Below are 23,679 nucleotides of genomic sequence, written 5' to 3' on the forward strand. Positions count from 1 at the left end.
CAGAAAAGCGTGTGATCTGTGAAGTGGTGTATTGTCACAGTAGTTTATTTGAACTTGAGACCATTGTAAGCATGACCCAACCTGCCACCCTATTTTTACATATCCAAGTCCCAAAAACTCTCAAATCCAGTATTTTATTCAAACTCTGTTGAGGCATTTTATTAACCTCATTCCCTTTTTGGCCTGTAAGACACTTTAGAATTTCCTAACAGAGTTTACTGTTATTTAGAAATTTGTAAAGGCTTCTTTTCCGCAAATGCCACGAGTAGATTATAATTTTGTCAACAATGCTATCGTCTCCTTTTAGTGCCACCAGACTTAGACCTGCATCATTCATGGTATAAATTTTACACTTGCAAGATAACTACCATCTCTCTCTTCAAATGAGATCAGATTAGCAAATGATAGAACAGCTTTGTTGTTTTGTTTTGTTTTGTTTTTTCAAGACAAAGCAAGCTTCACTAAGCTTGAATTTATAGTTATTAAAAAAGAAAACAAACAAACAAAAAAACAAGACACAAGAAAAAAAATATCCTGGGCAATAAAAAATTATTTTAAACAATAAATAAATAAATAAATAAATAGGTCTCAAATGGTCCTACCCATCCCCCAACACTCACCCCGGCAACTGTGACAGGCTGTAGGTCTTAGCTAATGCTATAGTGGTAATCAGTTTGCAGCATATAAATATATCAAATCAAAAGGTTGTACCCTTAAATTTATAAAACGTTATGTCAGTTATTTCTCAATAAAACTGGAAAACAATTCTGAATCCATGCTCTCTGAAAGTATTCCTTCATGGATTTCTCACTCCTCATTTTCAACAACAGAGTAGAAGTTGTTTTAATTGAAACTATAAATACTTATATGGAAACATATATGTGTAGATGCATAGTCAAGGAAAATTACATATATATAATTTAATATAAAAATAAAATGTAAATTACATGTAATGAAATAAATATTATACAATATATAATAAAATAAAATATATTTTAGGATTAAAGGAATATGAAATATAAGTTATATTTATATATTATAAATAAATATATCTGTGGGAAAATAAATGTATTATGTATATATATACAGTTAGTTAGTTAGGGAGAATATTTGGCCTCATTTCATTTCAGGGAAAGCCACAGACCACAGGCCCAAGGCTGCACAGTCAGGAACAGAATCCACCATCACACCCCAGTTCAAGGCCCAAAGAGGAACCATTGCCCCTGGTGCAGGGCACAGGTCCAGCTGTTTACACCACTGCACCCTGAGGCCAGGACTGCTGTCACTGCTGCTCCTGGAAGCTGGATGACACGACGGCCACTCATACCACCTGTGCCAAATGCACGCAGCACTGTCCTAGCATCTGTGTCACACACACATCTGAGTCAGAGTCTGGCATGTGGTCACCTGATTGGTGGAGCCTCAGGCCCTGTCCCCCTGCAACTGTGCGTGACATCCCAACTCTGATCTGGATTCCTGGGGAGTGATCACCAACATCCTCGGACTTGAACTCTTCATTTGGTCTGGTCTCTGCATTCCTAGCCACAGGCCTGTGAGAGGCCACACATCCAGGTGGTTCCCAAAGTCACCCCTGCTGTAGGCAGATCCCAAGATGGCCCCAGTGTTCCCATCCTCTGGTATCATGCCCTTGTATAATAATACCCACTTTGGGAACAGAAGTTGGACATAGTGACTTGCTGGTGACACACAGAATAGAGTGAAGTCATGCAGTGAGTATCTGGAATCACCAGGACACAAGATATGAGGGGCCTGGGGTCCACAGTCTCAAGGTGGGCTGTCCAAGCCAGCCTGGATAAGTGCAGATTTCTGGTGGAACCTCATGGCAAAAGACCCTGAATTCCTTTTCCCTCTGAGGGGTTTCTTCTCCAGATCTCAACCCCCAAAACTACTGCGCTCAGACAGGTGGGGGAGGAGGAAAGGTCACCAGCAGGGATTCTCGTCCTGGCTGCAGTCAACAGGGGAATTCTGTAAAAAGTACAGGAAGGGAAGAGAAGAAACACAGGCCCCCAAATGTAACAGCTGGTGAGTCCATGCACGCCACAGGACAGCCCCAGGCTACAAAGGTGAGAGGAGAACAGTCTCCAGTCTCCCTGTGCTGCCCCTGGGGCCCAGCTCTCCCTTCCTCCAACACAGCCCCCAGTCTGCCCCCTGTGTATCTGTCTCTGCTCATCTCCAGAACAGACCACCATGGCCACCCCCTCCAGGAACCTGTCCCCTCTTCATATGCATTAGTTCAGTTGTGTGCCACAGAAAACCACCTAACAGTGATTGTCCATGAGACAGCAGCTTGTGTGTGTCCCACGAGTGAGGTGAGCCGTCCGGGACCGTAGGGTTAGTCTGCACCATGGGGCTATCCAGACACACTGGTGATGATGACCCTGGGAAGTTTCCTTATTAGCATGACCAGGGCACCTAAGACCATGCCTGTGGTCTGTGAGTAGGGAAGGGAAAGCAGAAAAAGTGGATGTTCCCCTCTTTTTTTTTTTTTAATTTTTTATTTTTTATAAACATATATTTTTATCCCCAGGGGTACAGGTCTGTGAATCACCAGGTTTACACACTTCACAGCACTCACCAAAGCACATATCCTCCCCAATGTCCATAACCCCACCCCCTTTCTTCCAACCCCCCTCCCCCCTGCAACCCTCAGTTTGTTTTGTGAGATTAAGAGTCACTTATGGTTTGTCTCCCTCCCAATCCCATCTTCTTTCATTTATTCTTCTCGTACCCACTTAAGCCCCCATGTTGCATCACCACTTCCTCATATCAGGGAGATCATATGATAGTTGTCTTTCTCTGCTTGACTTATTTCGCTAAGCATGATACGCTCTAGTTCCGGATGTTCCCCTCTTTTTGGGACAAAACCTGCTACCACATTCTGCGTCCCCATAACGGTCAGAATATAGTCACACAGACAAAAGTAGCCTCCTGGGAGACTGGTGAATGAGGCTGTCTTTAATCTGAGGGAACATGTACTCCATGAAATTGTGTCACTGTGGAATAAGGATGATTTTTGCGTTACTTAAATTTTAAAAAATCACCTGTGGCAAAATTGTCATTACCAATATCTAATATCAATATCTAATCCTGAATGAGTTTTTTATGTAAAAACTGGTCTCTTCTCAGAATATTTTGTTAATTGAGAACAAAGTTAGGGGTAGATTATTTGGTAAAATGCCACCTCCTAAAATGGAAATCTCTCCTATAATAATACTGTGGAATCTGGTAACAGCTCTTATGTCCCAGGAGCGAGTTTGGAAGAATTATAGAGGTGATAGAGGAGGAAATTTACTTTTCACTGTATACTCTTTTGTGTTATATAAATGTTTTCAACCTTGTGCATGTATCAGTCTGTTGAAATAAATTCTGAATTGCCCAAGAAACCCCACCTCCATTTAGCAGACACATAATATGCAGTAGCAGATGTCAGGCTCTCTGTTAGGCTCAGTGAGAGAAACATGAAGGAATTCAGAGTGGAGCGAAGAACCTGGTAAATGTAACTATCCTGATGAAGTTTACGGAAACAGCCTCCACACAGAAGCTAACTGAGTGCCTACTGTGAGCCAGGTGTTGTACTACATGCTTGGGACAGGAAGAAAATACAGGTACACACCTTTGTGACCTACCTGTCTCATGCTTATGAGGTTCTATACCAACTCCTGACTCTCCGGGAACTGTACTACTGTCTTGTCCCTGTGTGGGAAGGACCTGAGACTTGGAAAGAGAACCTTTATCCATCTGGCCCAAAAGTTATTGGGAAGATTTAATTAGAGAATAGTGACTTTCTAATGTAACTGACTCATCAATACAAGAGAAAGCCACTAACAAATCATCTGGATGAAGGGAAAGAAACTGACAGAGTGGAATCACAAGAAATGTCTTGGTGGAATCCCGTCTGAGACAGACTGGCAGAAATAGTGGGAGACCAGGATTAGCCAGGCAGCACGATGCAGGAAAGAAACACAATGGTTGAGTGTAGTGATGGTGCTTTCCTAGAGAAGTAGAAGGTCTGACAAATGAGGGGGGAACTATTCAGAGAGGATGACCTCTCAGGTTCCACAAAGTTGAGACACACCTTGCCAAATACAGCGTGTATCTTGTAAGCCAAGATCCTGCTTGGATAACACAACTCAGTCTGCAGGTCCTCTATAGCATGGGACCCAGAGTGATAACTATGTTGCTCAGTGACTGTGCAGGGCAACAGCCTGGTAAGTACAGATCTATGAACACATCCAGTGTGTGAACACATCCAGTGCAGAGACCTTGCTACCCTCCATTCCTTCCACCTGTCACGTGGAACATCCCTGTTCAGATTCTATAAAAAGGCCCAGTGTCCCCACCTCCTGGTCCAAATGGCCTTGTGAAATCTCCTCCTACTGAGTATGGGCGGGACCTAGAATATCTTTTTAACCAATAAAATGTGTCAGTGGTGACCTTGGAATATATATGATCATAACTTCCATTTCTCCTGCTGAGTTTCTACAGTCTTCCCCCCCTTGCAAGCTTTGCTGAAGCAAGCAGCTGTGTTGGAAAGACCAGAAACTGAGGTCAGCCTGCTGCCTACATCCAGCAAGATGCTGAGGCCCCCAGTCCACCAGCCCATAAGGAACTACTCAGTCCTCCCCAGAGGGCAGCTCTCCCCTTTTTTGAAGACAGACATTCCATTTTCTCTTTCCAACATGAATGTCAAGTTCTTACCAACCTACTTGCCTTCCTCTCACTCTATCTGGAAAGGCCCATGAGGGAGCTACTGTCAGGGTATCAGGAAGTGCCACCTTCACGTCACTTCTCACCTTGGAGAGCAGGCCTCACCAGGAAGTCAGCTGGAAGAAGACAAGTCAGAGGCAGCAGGATTGGAAGGTCATGAGTGCTCACCCTAGTGTCTCTCAGGCTCACTCAGGCTGTGCTTTCAGACTGTCAACAAAACAGTAAGTGGACTCTGCCCACCCACAGCTGGTGTCCCCAATTCTGCATGCTGGACAGCCCACCTCACACCCCAGATGCAGACTCCACTGATTCCCTACAGCCCAGATGTGCCCTCCCTCCCCTCCACCTCCAGCAAACACACTCCATCTGCCAACGTACAACCAGCTCTCCTGTCCCCTCAAACCCCATGGATTTCCTTACAGGGACAGTGAGAAATGCATACACCTGACAAGACTCAGTGCTGGAGAAGGAGAAGCTGTCAGAGACATAGAAGGTGGTGACCCTTACTGAGGCCAGTGAACAGTGTCCAGGGGTCAAAAAAAATGGTGGGCACTTGGACTCAGCACCTGACCATTAACATTAGAGTCATGGCTCAGCCAGTTGACTCAGTTAACCTCATAGTGACCTTGGTTTCCTTGCCTATAAATGGAGTTGGTACCTTTCCCTATCTCACAGGGTTATTAGGACATTTTAAATGATTCAATTCATACAAAACCCTTAAAACCGTGTCTGATGCTTTTCTCAAGCAGAACCCTGGGGAGGAAGCAAGTCCCACCAATGTAGCTCCTGTTCTCTTCTTCCTACCATGACATGTACCAGTTCACCCCCTCACTCATCATCCCGAGCCCCTCTCATTTTCTCACCTGCTGCAGATGGAATTTGTAGCCCATGGGTGGGGGTGGGGGTGGGGCAACCATGAACTGGCCAGGGTAGACGCAAGGATGAGGAATTCTCAGAGCAGAGAGTGCACGCGCACACATAAACACAGGCATGCGTATACACACGAACACTCATACATGCTTGCACGTGCTCACTCACACACATATATACAAACCTCCACACAAATTTCTGTACACATTTCTACAGGATTGTGGACCTGCCCCCCCAGACAGACATATGTACATGACACACTTGCATCACATTTCCTACTTTATTTGGAGTCTGGCTTACTCTTCCTTCCTCTTTCTAAGAAATCTAGGTTCTGATGGCAGTTGTGCATTGACTGATGAATTAATAAAGAAGAGGTGGTGGACAGATAAATAGACAGACACAATGGAATATTACTCATCCATCAGAAAGAAAGAAAGCCTTTTGCAATGACCTAGATGGAACCAGAAGCTATTATACAAATTGAATTAAGTCAGTCAGAGAAAGATAAATACCATTTGATTTCATTCATATGTGGAATTTAAGAAACAAAACAGATGAATGTAGGGGAAGGGAAGAAAAAAAGAAAATAAAATAAAAACAGAGATGGAGGTAAACTATAAGAGAATCTTAATGAGGCTTGCTGAAAGGGAGGTGAGTCAGGGGAAGGGATAACTGGGTGATGAGCAGGAGGGTACATGATGTTAGGAGCACTGGGTGTTATATGCAACTGATTAATTGCTAAATTCTACCCCCAAACCTAATAATAAAGTATATATTAACTAAATTGAATTTAAATACAAAACAGGGGCTCCTGGGTGGCTCAGTTAGTTAAGCAACTGCCTTCTGCTCAGGTCATGATCCTGGAGTTTGGGATCGAGTCCCACATGAGGGTCTCTGATCGCCAGAGAGTCTGTTTCTCCCACTGTCCTCTTTCCTCTCATGCTCTTGCTCTCTCTCTCTCTCAAATAAATAAATAAAATCTTAAAAAAAATACAAAACATTTTTTAAAATTTAGGATCTTGAGGGAAAAGGACCTGAGAATTTTTTTTACCACCACCAAGTGACCCCCTCCCCAGAACTCTGGTGCACTCTGGATCTCCTGCTTGCCTGTTCCTGGAACCCTCCTACAGGAACGGGAGATGTGACCTTAGATCGAGATCCTGGAATCCAGAGGCAGCCTGTGTATTGCCCCAGGTGGTATTGGGGCTCTGGGGTACAGCAGGTCTTGAGCCTCGAACCTTCTCCTAGCCTGCCCTCCCACCAGCCAGGGAAACCCCCATGCCCTAGCCTGCCCTCCTACCAGACAGGGAAACCCCCTTGCCCCCACCACACCCCCAGCCTTGCTGCACAGCAACATGCCTCCATATCTCTTTCAGAATAAACAGGAACAAGGGTTTCATTTGAACCCTGGGGGTGAGACAGGCAGATCAGAATGAGGAAACTAGATCTCCTCACCCCCGAGTTCTTGTTGTTCTAGAACACAACTCTAGCAACTATAGTTCCAACAGTCTAAATCTCTGCTAAAACAACCCCAATGATGAGAACATGAAGGAGAACCTAGCCAGCAGATGCCCCCTTGAGGACCATGGTGGGCTGGGCAAATGGATCAGAGGTGAAAAGGAAAACTGAGGGGTGCCCCTGTGCCCTGACTCTGCTGGAAGTCTCTAGAAGGTTCCTGAATCCCTGATATTGGGCTCCACTCCTCATACCCCACCCCTCTGTCTCATGGTGATGGGCTCAGGCAGCCCCTCATGCTGCACACAGCCTGTGTATCTCTCTTGTTCTTCAGAAGGCAGCACAATGGCTGTCCATATCTGGATGTTTCCATCCCCTTCTGCCTTGTACTAGATCTGGTGCTCCCTGGCCCATTGCCAGGTCACAGTCATCTCTGCAGGGCAGGAGTCCAGGGCACACAGCCCCTCAGGGTGACCCCACAGTCAGGGGTTTGGGTTGGGTCATGTGCTCTGGGAGGCTTTGTGGAAGAGCAAACAGGGAGCGCTAAGGCAAGGCTTTCTAGAAAAGCATTGACTCCACAGACCAAGATGGAATACCTGCTGAGGTCTGGCTGCCTGCCAAGGCAAGGCAGGGAGTGTTCCCTTTTAGGGGGCAGAAGGAACCAGCAGTAGCCAGGCCTGCACCCAAGACAAGAGGGAGGGAACCACCTCTGACATTTTCCTCCAAGGGAAGAACCTTTTCAGAGACTCTCCATCTACTTATGAAGCTTATAACTCAGTATCTCTAGCTCAGTATTGATAGGTCCTCACAGCTACTGTGTCTCTAGTGGGAAAGAGCCTGAAGAGTGAGAAACCTCCACGAGCCTCAGAGGTACTGCTGTGCTCTCCCACGAGAACATGCCCCATTGTGGGCCTAAGAAGAGTGTGTGCCATGCCAATTCCCAGGGGACTCAGCGCATCTGCTGTCAGCGCATGGCCCCCCATCCCACACTAGATGTCCCCCACCCCTGTGTGTGAGTAGCTCTGGAGAGAGGGCAGCCCCAGGCTGGGCTGGGCAGAGCTGCAGGGCTGGGCTGTGGGGAGTCCTTACCAGTGTGGCTCATGTTCTTTTCCCAAACCCCAAGTGTCTCTGCAGTGACAGGAAACACAGCTTCTTGAGTCCATCTCGTCCCTCCATGAAGTGCCCACTGGCCTCCTATCTCTGATAAGACTACCATGGATGACAAGTTATCCTAGTCATCCTGTCACTGATCCAGGGTCCCGTTATCCTCCTGGAGCTCCCAGCCATGGTGACCTACAGGGTGGGAGGCCTGCCCACCTTCTCTCCAGCGCCAGGCAGTGTCAGCCAGGACAGAGCACATCTCCAGAGCCCCCCAGCATTTGTCTCTGCGTCCCACCCCCACCAGCTTCTCCGTAGGGAACATTCACTGTCTAGACTGTGCTAGTGTGACATAGTAAGAAGGACATACTTGGTCTTCCTCCTCCTGCGCAGCTCTTAACACCTCTGTAACGGCCTGAGTGATGGGAGTCATAGGAGCACCTCTTCCTAGATTTTGTTCCCAGATCCTAAAAAAGTTCTGGAAAGATCCTGGTCCCATCCTTACACACTGTACCAAACCTCACTGCATATCGTCTCTCTCCTCTGAAGCAGTGAGCCCTGAGAAGGCAGGAGTGAAACAGAACCTGGGGCCTGAAACAGAACCCTATCTGGTAAACTGTGGAATTCACGCTCCTGTATGAGAAAGTCTGAGCCCTAATCGTGCCTCTCACTGGTTTATGCCTGGATCCCACATGCAAGGCCCTCCACTAACTATTTCATATTCTAAAACCTCCAGACATTAACTAGAAATGATTAACTACACCTATGTCCTGTCCTCCATGTGTCCAATGTCACCCACACCTTGCCCAGCCTGACTGCTGACTGCTTGGGGCCTCACCCACCCCACCCATCAACCCAGATCGTACACACACATCAGGGTCTACACAGAGTTCCAGCTCATTCATGAACCTTCCCCGACTACTGGGGGTCTGGCCTATGATCCCTGCTTAAACCATGTGTCTGCTTCTCGTGTGACATCTAAGGAGGTGTCTGTCTTCAGTAGCTCTCAGTCTGCCTCACACCCTCAGTCACGTGCTCTTAGAAATGTGGGCGCATCCCCATCTTCACTGTAGGCTCTGTGAGGACAAACACTAGCTTAGGCCTTCTGGTTTCCCAACTGCAGGGACCTAAACTGTGTCCATGACCCATGGAGTTCGGTTAGTTAACTATTAATGACACAAGGACCCACCCCTTGAGCAGAATGTCCCCCCCCCCTTCACTCTCATGTGACAGCTTGTGCATACCTTCCTGCCCCAGCCTGACACGGGGCAGGGGGCACCAGACAAGAGGGTCTCATGCCCCTGGGGTGAGGGGTGTGCTCTACTCTCTCTGCTTTCTCCCAGGCCCCAAGCTGCTGGCTGTCATGGGGTTTGGCAGTAGGATCGCTGCACATTCCTCAGGTTTTGGGGTTCCTCTTCATCTGGCTCATGCAGATCTTGGTCTCGTCATCTGAAGAACTTGGCTCCTGTGTGCACCACTGGACTCCAGACTCTGTCTCCCTCTCCTCAGGGTCATGGCAGAGGAAGGTGGCCAGTCCATGGAGCCCAAGGCAGGAAATGCTGCTCCTGGAGCAGCTCTGACCCCGCTGAGGGGGAATACTGCAGAGAGCGCTGTCCTGAAGGAGAAGACAGGGGGCTTTGGAGGAGGATCCAGGATTCCCTGAGTGAGGACCTAGTGATGCAGGCGTGGGGAATGTGTGTGTATCTGTGTATGGGTGTGTGTATGTCTCTGTGTGTGTTTGTGTACACACATGTGTTGTGTGACAGGGGGACAAGGCACACAACATGACACAATGGGAGACAACGACATAACATCCCTCCCTGTCTCCCACCCCCTGGGACAGTCATATTTCAATCCCACACCCATGGTGCCCCCGTAGAATGCAGATTGTGTGTGATTTCCGGCAAAGCGAACACTATTTGGCATATCCAGATTTTTATTTATTTATTTATTTATTTATTTATTTATTTATTTATTGTCATATCCAGATTTTTAACAAAAAAGTCTGTGCTCCTTTTGTCGAAACTCACTGGTGTCTTGCTCTTGCCAGCCATGTAAGGATGACATGCAGATCACGCCCCAAAGCTGTGTGAGAGCTGAACGTGTGAGCACGTGCTGTCCGTGCTCGGGATGCAATGGAAATCATTGGCCATCATCAAAAAGAACCTTCTGAAGAACGTTATAAATGAGCTGCATGCAGGAACATCCTGGGAACAGTAGAACTTTCTATAATAGTACTGATGGGTGATAAGAGCGGCAAACATGGAAACGGTGTCATCAGAAGCTTGCGCTGCCCTCTGAGCCGTGAAGCAGACCATCCAATGTTTACACAGTGCACTTTCTAGTCACAGGATTCTCTTGTTCACAGGCATTACTCTTTCAGTAAATGATCATCTGAGATGGTTGCCAGAAGGGAGGAGTAGAGGCTGGGGACATGCGGGAGAGGGAGGGAGTACACAGGCTTCCAGTTCCAGAATGAATAAGTGACAGGAATAAAAGGCATAGCACAAGGAAGACAGTGGATGACACTGCCATAGGGCTGCATCGGGCAGATGGGAGCGACACCTGTGAGGAATAGAGCGTGACATGCGAACTTGTCACATCGTTCCTTTTACACTGGAGACTACTGGAACATTATGTGTTAACTATACCCCAAATTTAAATACTTTTTAAAATTATTTTCTTATGATTTCAGCTGTTTTAACATTTTACATTACTGAATATGCATGGCAAATTCTAATATTGGATACGAGAATTGATAAAATGTATAAATGTATATTTAATTTACACAAAGCAAGATGAAAACAAATTAAAAATATAAATACCTGGGGTGCCTGGGTGGCTCAGTGGGTTAAGCCTCTGCCTTGGGCTCAGGTCATGATCTCAGGGTCCTGGGATCAAGCCCCACATCGGGCTCTCTGCTCAGCAGGGAGCGTGCTTCCTCCTCTCTCTCTGCCTGCCTCACTGCCTAGTTGTAATCTCTCTCTCTGTGTCCAATAAATAAAATATTTTTTTCAAAAGGGGGGTGAAGGGAAGCAAAAGTTTATAGTGAAGGTGAGAACAGAAAGGAAAGAGAAAGCTCTCTAGAGTGACAGGGGTCCTGAATGGGCTGCCTCTGATGGCTTTTAGTGGCAGTCTCTTCTTGAGAACTAACTGGGAAGCTTGTGGCCTTGAGATTCTTGTAACATATTGGCTTGAGCAAGGACCATTGAGAAACTGTTAATGAATTACTTCTTTGGAGTTTGGTCATTTTCTGTGATACACTGTAGCTGCCAAAGAAAAATACTCCTGACCATTCGACCCCTTCGGAGGCCAGGGGTCTGTTTCCTTTTCTCTTGTTGACTCTGGATTAGAGCTTCTGCCTGCCAGGAATGGTGTCTCAGCCAGGGGGCCCCTGCCTCTTCCTGCCTACACCTTAAACCTTTCCCTATTCAATACCGGATGAATGCATCAAACGTCAGACTTCATGGTTGGCAGGGCACTTGGAAGTCTCCGGGAAATCTCAGGAACAATGTAACCACAGAGAAGGTCAGTATCATAATCTGAGTAGAAACTGCACATCCTTGATTCTCCACTAATCGCACAGGCGGAGGGCAGCTCACTCAGGACCTAGGGCAAAAATGCAGCCACTGGATGCAGAAAAACAGGGCACGGACAACAGCTGTCAGCACTGCAGGGGCTCAGGCCATAGTGGGGTCTGCTCAGGCTAAACAATTCTAGGAAAAGAACAGTCTTCAAAAAAAATAAAATAGATTCCAGATTTGTTTAAACATAAAATCCATAATCCACTTTTAAAGAACATATTACCAGACATACAAAGAAATGTATGACTTATTCAAACAGAAATGTGTGACTCTAATGAGAAAGTCAACAGAAACGTATTCCCAGTGCGCCCAGATGTGGGAATCAGCACCAAAGGCTCCCACATAGCTTCAGGAAATATGTTCAAAGAACTGAATAAATATGTGTTGAAGGAATTTAATAACAAGAAAATCTTGTTATTAAATGGTGAACAGAAAGGAAACTGGAACAAAGAAGCAGAATGAACTAAGAAGACCAAATAGGAATTCTAGAACAAAAAGAAAGATACATAGTAAAATTCCATAGGTAAACTGCATTGAAAGCCTGGAGAGGCAGAATGAAGAATCAATTTGTTTGAATATAAATAGATAATTCAGACTGGAGACTGACCCTGGATGGGACCTTCTCCTGGGTGCACAGCCCTGTGTCCCTGCTGGGGGGCCCAAGGAGACCCCGGGGAGGTCCCTGGGGAGAGACTCAAAGGCCCCTCAGGTCTTCTACTCTCAGCCCTGTTGCCACACCGGGAGGGTGGGGGGGTGGGTGGGAGGATGGTGCTGCTGCGCTCCCGTCCTTAACCGCCAGAGGGTGCACGAGGCTCCGCTGAGTAGGGTCCAGATGGAGGAACTGCAAACTCCGTGTCCTGGGGGAGAGTAAGGGGCCTTCTGAGCAGCGCTGGGGGGCAGGTGCAGCGGTGGGTCAGGGATCCGGAGAGAGGAGCGCTCTGGAGCCCTGCCCGTTGTCTGAGTTGCCATCTGTCCTCCCCACAACACATCTTTCCAGGCCCTGGACCGCAAGTCCAGGAAAACGGAAAAGTAGATCCTCAATCCTTCTGGACCGATTCCCTCTTTGAGGGCTATTTTACAAAAGACACTCTTTTATCTTAGAATAGTTGGAGATTTACAGAGAAGTGACAAAGTTAGTGCAGAGTCCCTGAGCACCCCACACTCTCTTGTCCTGTCCGTTAACCCCAATCTCACCGTCACAATATTCACACATTACTATCTCCACACCGGATTTGCTGTCATGGTTTTGTTTTCTTTCCCAAGATCCCAACCAAATTGCCTCATTGAGTCCCATTATGGCTCCTTCCGTCTCCTCTGGCTGTGACTGTGTCTCAGAGTGTCCCTGTTTTTCATGACCCTGACATGTTTGAGGAGATGGTTTGCGTACTTTGTAGACTGTCTCTCATTGTGAATCAGGCTGACTGAGGCTGTGGAGTTTGGGAAAACCACACCTGGGCAGGCCGTTCTCCACACAACATTGCAAGAACATACAGTGATCACTCGCTCGTCATGGATGAAGTTGACCTTCACCCCTTGGCTGAGGTCGTCTAATCCAGATGCTCCCTGTGAAGTTCCTTCTTTGGCTTTGTCCCTGTCCATAGTCTTTGCAGGAGGTCACGAAGTACAGCCCACAGGTGAGGGCTGTTCCACTGGGACAATTTGCATGCAGGTTGTTGTGCAAACATGAGTTCTCAAATGACTTGGGTAAGTACCTTACAGGGGGATCAGCAGCTTGTGTGCTTAGTCTATGTTTGACTTTATAAGAAGCTGCTGACCGTCTCCTACAGGAGCTGTGCTGTTCTGTCTTCCCGCCATTAGTGACTGAAGCTTTCTGTGGCTCCCTGTCCTGGTCAGCAGGTGACACTATCATTGTCTGGATTCCCACCATCTAACAGTGTGTGATGGCAGATCACTGTTGTCACCTGCATTTCCCTGATGACACCTGCTGCTGAACATCTTTTCATGCGCTTATTACCCATGAGTACATCTTCAGCTCTCCATACTTTTGCTCATTTTTTAATGAGTTGTTTTGTTATTGGTCCTTTTTAAGGGTTTTATGAGTATTCTAAAACAAGTCCTTTATCACACTGTGATTTGTGATTTGTAAATATTTTCTCCCAGTCTGTGGCCTGAGCTTGTTTCCTGATATAACAGTGGACATTAGGGCACAGGTGTATTTTTCAAATAGGAGACATTACAAATGGCTGACTGCGCTGGATTTTGGGTAGAGAACGTGGGTTACTGGAGGATGAGGGATTACCATATGACTTCTTTATTTTTGAACATTTGTATCTATTGAATTCTCTAGCAGGTGAATGAATAATGTTTTAAAAAGAAACTACCCTAAAATCCCTAACACCTGACAGATCATCCTCAGACCATAATTGAAGACTCAGGTTCTCATCTGAACCTGAGTCGTCTTCATCATCACCAACTAATCATCTTTTCACCAAATTATTTCACTTTTGAATTTCTTTGTCTGAACCAGGTGGGCTAGATTGTATGGATAAATTCTCCCAGTAAAATAGCTTAAAATGCATGCAATGTAGAAAAACCATTGTCTTGAAAACATGAAAAGACAGGATAATAATAAGTAAAACAATGAGCACACCCCAAAAAGAAGGGAAAGACCCTGCTTCAAGCAAAGTCTCTGTGAGTTCCCTGCTCAGAGCACAGACCAGCCCTTCCAGCTCTGTGCCCTGAGATGCTGATTTTCTTACCATCTCCTTCTCTTTTAAAGCATTTACATTCTCATTATGATGAGTATGTATGATGTACAATATATATGATGTAATCTATATTCACCATAGAAAAATTATAAAATGGGAAAAGTGATAAATGACAAAGTAAAAACAATGTAATTCTCACATTTGAGCTGTTTTGTTGCATTTACTTCTATTCTCTTATCTATCCTCCTGCTGCTGAAAATCTCTCTCTCTCTCTCTCTCTCTCTAAGGTGAAGAGCACAGAGTTCAGGGACCCAGCTGTGCTCTCTCCAGATGCCATTTCCCCAGTCAGCTCCCTGTCACCCTCCTGAGAGGGCTGCCTCTCACTTCTTCCTCCCTCCTCAGCTTCCTTGACTCCCTCTCTGCTCCCCTCTGAGGGGATGAGCTCATTTGTTCCTCACTCAGAAAAGAAGGACTCAGGTGAGAACTGCACAGGCCCCCCACCTCACTCCCCACCTCTGCACCTGTGTCCTCATCTTCTAAGCAGTGATGGGGGAGGGGCCCTCCTGTCTCAGGCTGCCCATTCACGTCACACCCGGCCCCTCACTCACCTGCATCATGCCCTTCCCCCTCCCTCCTGGCTCAGCCATTCCTGCTACAAACATGCTGGGATGACTCCCATGCAGCCACTTAAGGCAAAACTAAATCAACCAAAATAAAATCATTCCATAAAAACAACACTTGATCCCATGACTCCTCCAACTCCTGCCCCATCTCTATGGCCTCCGTGCAGAACTCGTCCTGACCCATCATCTCACCCCCCGTGTTGTCTTTGTAGCCAATGGTTAGAGGCACAGAGTTTTACAAGTCAAATCCTTCTACGGTCCTTGATATCAAGACAGATGACCCCAAGCTTCGATGCCCCCATTTCCTGAATCTCAGAGAACAGCTGCATTAGTTCTTCTGGCTGATTCTCTGATTATTGCTTCTGTGCCTCTCAGCAGCCTGCTTCTCAGACTCCTTCTCTGGTCTTCAGGTTTATGTGTCATCTTTCCTGAATTGGCTCCTCTTTCACACTCTCCCATCTGCTCCATATAATTATTTGATAATTTCGATGAGCTCAATGTTCAGTGTTTCCTCTATTATGACCATGAAATGCTAGTCACAACTGAGTCTTCTGTAGACTTATGATTGCGATCCCTTTCCTGAATCAACTTTTTATTTTTCCCCAGAGTAAATAAATATCTTATTTCTTCATTTACTTTTTTTCTCTTTTTCTCTTTTTAAATCCTTCCTCTGCTCCCCCTGAGTAAACCTTCATGAACATACTGGAGCCCATCCACTCCTCTCCCATCTTCATGTCTGTATAGCCGCCTGGTCAGCAGCCCTCAGTCCTGCCCCATGGGGAGGGGATGCCAGCACACCTGGGGCAGGGCTGACACCCAGACCTCCTGCAGCTCTTCCTGGGGGAACTAGGCCTCTCTCCTGCTGGCTCCCTGTGGTCAGGATCCCAATTGCTCCCCCTGTTTGGTTTTCTCCATCGTTTGTCCCACTCTGCCTACTGCTGTCCTGTGGAAGGAAACATGGAAAGGAGAACAGAAAATCTCACACCAGCGGAGACTGTCACACAGTAGCATGACAGAGATTGCGCTGGACAGAGATGTCCTCGGGATTTGGGGGCCTTGTCTCATGCCTTCCAGCTCCCAGGCCTGTGTTGTTGTCTCTTGGAGTTTTCAAGGCATCTACCCTTCCACCCTCTTTCTGACATTTCACTACGAAGTGTCCTGGTGTGGCTCTCCTCTCACCTGCTCTAGGTAAGAATTGGAGTCGGTCTCTCAACAAGTGTGTTTATCCCTATAAGCTTGGAGGAATACTCTTGAAATTTTTTCATTATTTTCTATTCACGTAATTTTCTTTAAAGATTTATTTGACAGAGAAACACAGTGACAGAGGGAAAACAACAGGGGAAGTGAGAGAGGGAGAAGCAGGCTTCCCGCTGAGCAGGTACCAGGGCAGGACCCTGGGATAATGACTGAGCCACCCAGGCACTCCTCACCATTGTTTTTAAAAATGTTGTTATTAACTTGTTGGGAACATTTGATCGAGAAACAAACAGGTCTTCTCTCCTGCTACCATCACATTCCTGATTTTATGACTTCGGGGAAGGAAAACAGTCACACCCGGCCCCTCACTCACCTGCATCATGCAGGTGTATCCACTCAATTATTCATTCCTATGGTTATATTGTTAGTTTCCCAGAGCTCTTTCCTGTTCCATGATTGTACAGCACTGTGTGGAGTTGTGTTTTTTTTCACATCCATATGTCTGTTGCATCCTGTAGATGTGACTGATCCTAGTGGTAAGGGCCCTGCTAGGTCTCCTGGTTTCTGCTTTCATGACCTTTCTCCACACAACACTCCTCTGAGGAGCGACTTACATTTTCCTCTGTCATTTCTGCTCCATGCCCATCTCCCACATGACAGTGCCAGTGTTCTGTCCAGGGTGTCACCCTTGCTCTGCGCTGTAGCTCTAGAGGCCAGCTGATCCTGAGTCCCTGGATGCCTCGAGATGTCCACTGGATGACGGACTTTAGTGTGATTTGAGCAGCTGAGTCACATTGCTCCTTAATGTTCTCCTGGGCTCTGAGCCCAGCAGCCTCCCATCACCAAACATTCTGGAATATTGCCACAGCTCACTTTCCTAGAGTGCACAGACATACCGCCCCCCACCCCCACCCCAGACAAGAAGCAATGAACAAATCAGCAAGGTCTCTGGGAGCAAACATTTTGGGCTGAACACTAGCTCCACCACATCCTTGTCTCCGAGTCTCCCTTTCCCTGTCTGAACAAACAGATGCCTTACAGGATGCCTCCTGGGCTGGCTTTCATGATTAAGTTCAACCCTCTGTGTAAATCACATGGTAAATCCCTGACGCATGCTAATGTTCCACTATCTGTACTTACCTTCATCATATTGATTATAGCGATTACATAACTTCCGTTCTTTGTTTTTATAAACCACAAGTGAACGCACATCCTTGTGAATGTTTGTAATTATCTCCTTAGGATAAAGTCCTCAAAGAAAATGTCTGTGTCACAATATAAGCACACAGCATTTGTGGAGATATTTTTCTAAAGCACCCATTGAAAATTGTGTTCCAGTGATCACTTGCATCAACCTTTATGACAGTGTTTCCCTGACCCTCTGATGAACACTCTCATCCCTTACTTTCGTCTTTGCCAAGTACATAGATTTATTTTATATATAGAAATATTTTATTTATTTTATAGCTTTATTCCTTTTATAGCTTTATTCCACATTCTCATATTTGTTTATGTTTTCTTATTACAATTACATTGGTTTGATGTTTCATTTCCACCTTCCCAAACTGTTTTCTAATATTTTTTTTTAAATTTTTTATTAATAAATGAAACAAGATGGGATTGGGAGGGAGACAAACCATAAGTGTTTTCTAATATTTTTAATTCTCTTTTCTTTCTTTTTCTTTTTTTATTATTTGACTGCATTTGACACACAATGTTATGCTCATTTCAGCTGTACAACATAGTGATTTGCCATGTAATCCAACAATTCCACTCTTGGGTATTTACCCAAGGAAAAGAGAAATACCAATTCTATAATTGTGTTTTGAATCAGTTGTAGCTCTTTTAAAATACGGAATTTTAAAAATATTTTTTATTTATTTGACAGACAGAGATCACAAGTAGGCAGAGAGGAAGGCAGAGAGAGAGAGAGTGGGAAGCAGGCTTCCCACTGAGCAGAGAGCCCAATGAGGGACTCGATCCCAGGATCTTGAGATCATGACCTGAGCTGAAGGCAGGGGCTTTAACCCACTGAGCCACCCAGGCACCCCTAAAGTTTGGAATTAAACAGAGAAGAGCCAGCAGCCCCCAACATCGAGAGCTGCTCTGACACTGACAGTTGGGCTCAGTGTGGTCAGAAGCTGGCTAATGTCTACCACTTGGCCATATTCTTCTCCTGTGGGACTTCAGCCAGTCACCTCACAAAACATCACCATTCTGAAACCACGACATCACTCTGTGTCATTACAGAAAAACAAGGCACTGTACAACCCACAGAATAACACACGTCTGTGTGTCAGCTGATGTGAGCAATTGCTGCTTCTCCACCATAACTGCTCTCTCCTTGCTCTGGTCTGGCTGCTGGAGAGCGGACTCACTGAGATGCTCAACCATGGGATTGCCCACACGTCCTGACAACATGAAATCTAGAATGGGCCCCAACTTTCGTGGGTCCTCTCCAAAATTCCCATTCAAAGTCCATGTCCCTTAGGTTTCAACACCTTCATATTAAGATGCCCCGTGACCCCCAAAGGTGTGCGTTCTCTCTCACTGCAACAGATAATAGAGCCAATTTGAATGCCCCACAGGTGCTCCTGGTGGTCTTGGGCTGAAGAGCATTGAACCATGTTACCCTTTTGTCTTTCACAATTGTTTTTGTGTCTTTTAATTTGCTCATGGACATGAGTTTGTATCTTTGTGAGAGTGTGATTAACATGCAGATATTTCGTACTTTTCCTATAGGTTTTCGACACTAGACTGTGCTTAGAGAATTTCTTCATCCTACAGTTGTAAACATTTCATGTATATTTTCACCTTGGTAGAAATGAGGAGCAGAGGGTTTCACAAGGGTGAACGGAAACATGAAGAATTGTCTGAACTTGGGCAAAAGTGTGGGGAGGAGCAAGAGGTAAAGGATGCTAAGGTGGTGAAATCTAAGATGTCCGTCTTCTGCTTTATGACGTTTACAAGTACGTACAGAGCCTACAAGGTACATGTTGTAGCCAATATACCCTCTCACCTGGGCTCAGTGAAGACTTAGTAAGCCTCCTTATGTTTACCAGGTGAACACAACCAACACCAAGACATCCAAAGTAATAGAGATAACAGTGAGCTCCAGGGGTGGGCATCTTGAACACTTATGACCTAGATGTGATAATCACGTTTTTGCTCATGTCTGTACACTTCAGCTGTCTCAATGCATGGTAATTACACTTTCATGCTATATTTTAGGCATATGTTTCAGATCCACATAGACAAATCTACGACTTCCATTTAAAGGTAAATTTAATACACATACACCCATGAGTCACACAGTCTCTTCTTTGAGGAGGATCCTGACAACTAAGAGCATTCTAGATAGGTATTGTCTGAATAGTAGCTATGAGCCACCTGTGGCTAAACTCCTATTCATTTAAAACAATTAAAAATGCAACTTCTCAGCACACCAGCCCCATTTCAAGTGCCACCTGCATCTCAAGAGGCACTTGCATCTTGTGGCCACCATACTGGACAGCGCAGATACAGAACAATTCCTTCCACACTGACTGTTGTATTGGAAGGTGCTGTGCTTCATACTTTGTGGGTCTCAAGTCAAACATATTAGACACATGTAGAGTGAAAAGACCAACATGATTTCTCTTACAGATGACATCAGATTTCTGTCTGGGATGTGAATACATATGAAGCCGATGTGTCACAAAATCAAAGTCGGTTATGTATGGATCTCGTGCCTACAGGTAAAAACTGTCCCCAGTTACAAAAGGGAAATCCCTGTCCCTCCACCTCCCTTCCCAGACTGGGGACCCTCTCTTCCATCTCATTTCCAGGAGATGAGTTCTCTTCCAAATGCACTCAGGGGCTAGAGTCAGAGCTGAGTTTTCAGACCAGGAAGTGTAGCTCAGGGAGAGGGATTCTGCTGAGTGAGGAGGAGGCCAGAGCAGGACAAGTGGGAGACTCTCCCAGGGTTTTCAGAGCAGCCATTCTCAAAGTGTGGTCTGGGGAACACCTGAAGTCACTGAGTACCTTGCACAGAATCCATGAAATTAACACTATTTTCATAACATCACTTAGACATTGTTTGCCTTTTCACCACTTTTACATTCACACTCAGGTAAAACTTAGTAAGAATGGAGGTGATGGGTGCACAGGGCAATTGTTATTCTTCACCACTACTCACTTCCATAAAAAGACAAAACACTCTTTCCACCATTTTCCCAACCCACCATAATGGTCCCATGAATGTCCCAGCAGATGCTCTCAAGAGTATTAATGCCTAGAAGAGAAGCAAAGGCAGATCTTGTTAGGCCATGCTCCAAAGTCATCATACCATTTCTAACTGTGATGACGAAGCAGGTTATATTGGGAATTTGAAATCACTGATGATCACTGAGCTGGGAACATTGCTGGGAACCTCATGGGCAGCTTAAACTCCAGTGAAGTGAGAAGCCACAGATTTAATGTACAACTTAAAGATCTAGAAAAATGGCAGAGGAATCCAGACCCATCCCTCCATTTTGGTTTCCTTGTCCTGAGAACCTCAGCTGGCACCATGAAGAAGCAAGACAAAAACACACATGAGGGGAAATCCTTGGATTCTTTCTCTAGGGAGGTAATGCCTATGTGCAAGTAAAATACCTCAAAACAAAAGTAGGACAAAACAATACTAGAATCACATTAAAACATTCTGATTGCAGCATTAAAAATTATCTTTATTAATCATTTTCAACAATTCATCTTTATTAAACATTCTCAACAATCCACATTCAAACATGTCTATATGATGATGTGGGGTGTATAGCCCTTCTACATACAGAAACCGCTTGGAAAATAATTTGTGTAAAATTAACTGCCCCCCTTTTCTTTTTTAACAGAATTACTTTTTAACTGAAGGAATGAATGACACAGAAACTTGGATTATTAAGACTAGGACATTTGGCAAGACAGTTTCTGGAAGTTGCCATAGGTGGCTCATAGTTACTATTCAGACAGTACATATCCAGTTTCTGGAAAATGAACATGAACTTAACCTTTCATGAAAATCAACTCACATATGCCAGCTGAGTACTTGTTGCCTTGATCAAATGTAAGCTCTCAAGAGAAAATCAGAAGCTTGTGATGTACCAATAAACTTCACAGCCTCCCATTACTGACAAACTTTTCTATTGGGATCTGGGGTAATATTAAAACAAATATGGGGGTTCCTGCGTGGCTCAGTCAGTTAAGCATCTGCCTTTGGCTCAGGTCATGATCCAAGTGTCCAGGGATAGAGCCCCACATCAGATTCTCTGCTCACTGGAGAGCTTCTCCCTCTTCCTCTGCCTGCTACTATGCCTACTTGTGCTCTCTCTTTGTCAAATAAATAAATAAAATCTTTTAAAAAGGCATATTGTTTTTTAAGATTTTATTTATTTATTTGACAGAGAGAGAAGGATCACAAGTAGGCAGAGAAGCAGGCAGAGAGAGAGGGGGAAGCAGGCTCCCTGCTGAGCAGAGAGCCTGATGCAGGGCTCTATCCCAAGACCCTGAGATCATGACCCGAGCTTAAGGCAGAAGTTTAACCCACTGAATCACCAGGAGCCCCCAAAATATGACTTTTTGATAAATCAATTTCAATCTCATCTACACTGGTACATGTACATAACTTAAACAACACATCACTTTTTAAAAATTTTTATTTATTTATTTTATTTCTTTACAGTGTTCCAGAATTCATTGTTTATGCACCACACCCAGTGCTCCATGCAATATGTGCCCTCCATAGTACACACCACCAGGCTCACCCAACCTCCCACTCCTCTCTCCTTCAAAACCCTCAGTTTATTTCTCAGAGTCCACAGATTCTCCCTCCAGTTTCCCCCAACTCACTTCTCCTCTCCATCTCCCTATGTCCTCAGTATTATTCCTTATGCTCTACAAATAAGCGAAACCATATGATAATTGACTCTCTCTGCCTGACTATTTTCCCTCAGTATAATCTTCTAGTCCCATCCATGTTGCTACAAAAGTTGGGTATTCATCCTTTCTGATGGAGGTATAATACTCCATTGTGTATATATATATGGACCACATATTCTTTATCCATTTGTCTGTTGAAGGGCATCTTGGTTCTTTCCACAGCTTGGTGACTGTGACCATTGCTGCTATGAACATTAGGGTACAGATGGCCCTTCTTTTCACGACATCTGTATCATTGGGGTAAATACCCAGTAGTGCAGTGGCAGGGTCATAGGGAAACTCTATTTTTAGTTTCTTAAGGAATGTCCACACTGTTTTCCAAAGTGGCTGCACCAAGTTGCATTCCCACCAACAGTGTCAGAGGGTTCCCCTTTCCCCACATCCTCTCCAACAAATGTTGTTTACTGTCTTGTTAATTTTGGCCATTCAGCACATTACTTTTTTAAAAATCATGCATTAGTACAAGATCTGTTTCCTGTGCCAGATGGGCCTGTGGATTTTAATGTAACAGAGATTGCAAAAATGTAAAATGCTAGGCCGTGATCGTATAGTGGTTAGTACTCTGCGTTGTGTAAAATGCTAGAGCATCTGTCTACAAGAGACCCATTTTGAACCTAAAGATACACCCAGACTGAAAGTGAAAGGATTGAGAAGCATCTTTCATGCCAATGGGCCTCAAAAAAAGGCTGGGGTAGCGATTCTCATATAAGACAAATTAGATTTTAAGCTAAAGACTGTAGTCAGAGATCCAGAAGGACACTACATCATTCTTAAAGGGACTATCCACCAAGATGATCTAACAATTGTAAATATCTATGCCCCCAATATGGGAGCAGCCAATTACATAAAAAAACTGTTAATCAAGATAAAGAGTCATATTGATATGAATACACTAATTGTAGGAGATCTTAACATGCCTCTCTCAGAAACAGACAGATCATTGAAGCAGAAAATCAATAAAGAAACAAGAGCATTGAATGACACATTGGACCAGATGGACCTCATAGATATATACAGAACATTCCACCCTAAAACAACAGAATATTCATTCTTCTCAAGTGCACATGGAACCTTCTCCAGAATAGACCACATACTGGGTCACAAATCAGGACTCAACTGATACCAAAAGACTGAGATTATTCCTTGCACATTCTCAGATCACAATGCTTTGAAACTGGAGCTCAATCACAAGGAAAAGTTCAGGAGGAACTCAAACACCTGGAAGCTAAAGACCACCTTGCTTAAGAATGCTTGGATCAACTAGGAGATCAAAGAAGAATTGAAACAATTCATGGAAACCAATGAGAATGAAGACACTTCAGTCCAAAACCTATGGGATACAGGAAAGGCAGTCCTAAGGGGGAAATACATAGCCAGCCAAGCATCCCTCAAAAAAATTGAAAAATCCAGAACACACCAGCTGTCTCTACACCTTAAAGAACTGGAGAATCAACAACAAATCAAACCAACTCCACACATAAGAAGGGAAATCATCAAGAT

General features: G+C 45.0%; 1 long non-coding RNA gene across 1 annotated transcript; it reads left to right on the forward strand.

Moving 5' to 3' along the window:
• The first annotated feature begins 11,460 nt into the window (after positions 1-11,460).
• On the forward strand, positions 11,461-21,547 carry LOC132017185 (uncharacterized). Its single transcript, XR_009404196.1, has 3 exons — positions 11,461-11,679; positions 19,870-19,961; positions 21,096-21,547. It is a non-coding gene; the product is annotated as an uncharacterized LOC132017185 (long non-coding RNA).
• Positions 21,548-23,679: the final 2,132 nt, after the last annotated feature.

Source organism: Mustela nigripes, chromosome 5 (assembly GCF_022355385.1).
Source record: "Mustela nigripes isolate SB6536 chromosome 5, MUSNIG.SB6536, whole genome shotgun sequence".
Lineage (NCBI taxonomy): Eukaryota > Metazoa > Chordata > Mammalia > Carnivora > Mustelidae > Mustela > Mustela nigripes.